General features: G+C 37.1%; 2 protein-coding genes across 4 annotated transcripts in view; one reads left to right on the top strand and one right to left on the bottom strand.

Annotated features, from left to right (window-relative positions):
- Positions 1-1,625, top strand: part of LOC108622768 (uncharacterized) — a 67,957-nt gene that overhangs the window by 23,227 nt on the left and 43,105 nt on the right. The window lies entirely within an intron of this gene.
- The window catches only part of LOC108622770 (organic cation transporter protein), a 34,387-nt gene that overhangs the window by 13,939 nt on the left and 18,823 nt on the right, over positions 1-1,625 (bottom strand). The window lies entirely within an intron of this gene.

Here is a 1,625-nt window from a genome sequence, read left to right as displayed (position 1 = left end):
TGACCTTCCCTCATCGTCCACATCCTGCAGCTACCGAGGCTAACACTGAGTGTTAGATTAGGATCGTCTGCGCGTCTTTACTCTTCCTTTAAACCAGGACTGATCCAGTCATACTGCCCTAATTACCTAGTAGATAGAGGGGACTGACCTTCCCTCGTCGTCTACATCCTGCATTTACCGAGGCTGACATTGAATGTTAGATTAGGGTTGTCTGCGCATCTATTCCTTTCCAAAAAACCAAGACTGACCCAGTCATACCTAAGTACCTAGTGGCTAAAGGGAACTGATCTTCCCTCGTCGTCCACGTCCTACAGTTACCGAGGCTAACACTGACAAGTGAGTGTAAGATTAGGGTCGTCTGTGCGTCTCTCTCCTACCCTAAGTAAATCCGACTGACAATGAGTCGACATACTCAGTCACCCGTCGGGCCCCTGGCACGGTTCGACCTCGTAACATGTTACATAGATGTATACATTATACTTTGCTTTGAGAATGTTTATAAAAAAATTATTTGGGATACCTGAGGATTCTTAATCTTGCCTTATTCTAAGGAAAGTTAGACAAACAGTAGAGAGTAATATCTGAGTTAAAAAATTGTTATATAAACATGTGCATACATATATTATATTGTGCTCTGATAATATTTATAAAAGATCTACTTAGAATACCTGATTAATAAAAATCGAATTTCCATGATATCCCAGTTTGCTGACTCTCAATCTGACTGTAATTGTACACTCTTCGTGGAACAGAAATACTACGTTAAATGTGTTGGAAAACTTGCTGTAACACGTGCAGTATCAAAACTGGAGCAAGATCGCGTCATACATAATCTTGACAGCTAGTACGCGTTGGCTTATCGCCGGTAGACCGCATGAATATCGGCGATTTCCGTTCCTACGAAAGCCGCAAGGTTGATTACTCCGATAGTTTCGAAAGAGTTGCCGCGTTCCGGTAGTTTTTCTTGCCTTTTCAGATAAGCCCCGATACGCCGCATATCATAGGATTTCATGCATAACTGCGACTAATAATTTATACTAAATGTCTACTAAAAACTGCTCAAACTGTTCGATTCAGATGGGTCAACTAACGATAAGTGTAAATGCAATTATCCGATTCTAAATTACGTAAGGAGTAACGAGAGAATTGCAGACGCTTAAGGAAAATCGTCAGATAAACAAGTAATATTGACACTATTTTATCTTCTTTTGTCGATAGCGATACTTTAACTATTTGTTTAAAAAAATTAATACAAAGTGTTATTACAAATAAAATGATAAGCAACAGAACTTGCGGATGTTGTGGTCGTAAGTCAAACTAATGTCATATCATTGAAATTCTGTTATTTAACATTTATTATTAAGGGTTTATAGGTATTAAAAGGTTTACTAATAGTTCATTTAATGTTGTACTGGGTATAAAATCTCCGTTGAACATAGTGCATTCTCTTAGTTTATTATATAACTACTCCAGTTAAAAAGTGTTTTTTATTTGAAATACGATAGCCTAATTATTGAAGTTGTTTAGTTCTTATTTTGTCCTGTGCTTTGAGAAATTTTATTATATCTGATTTTCAACTGTTTCAGAGCTTTGCACGTGTCAATTGTGAATTTATAACGATATTT

The sequence above is a fragment of the Ceratina calcarata genome, unplaced genomic scaffold (assembly GCF_001652005.2).
Source record: "Ceratina calcarata isolate Rehan_Ccalc_2016 unplaced genomic scaffold, ASM165200v1 scaffold24.2, whole genome shotgun sequence".
Classification (NCBI taxonomy): domain Eukaryota; kingdom Metazoa; phylum Arthropoda; class Insecta; order Hymenoptera; family Apidae; genus Ceratina; species Ceratina calcarata.
The sequence above is the reverse complement of the archived record's forward strand: the minus strand, read 5'-3'. Positions and strand labels throughout refer to the sequence as shown.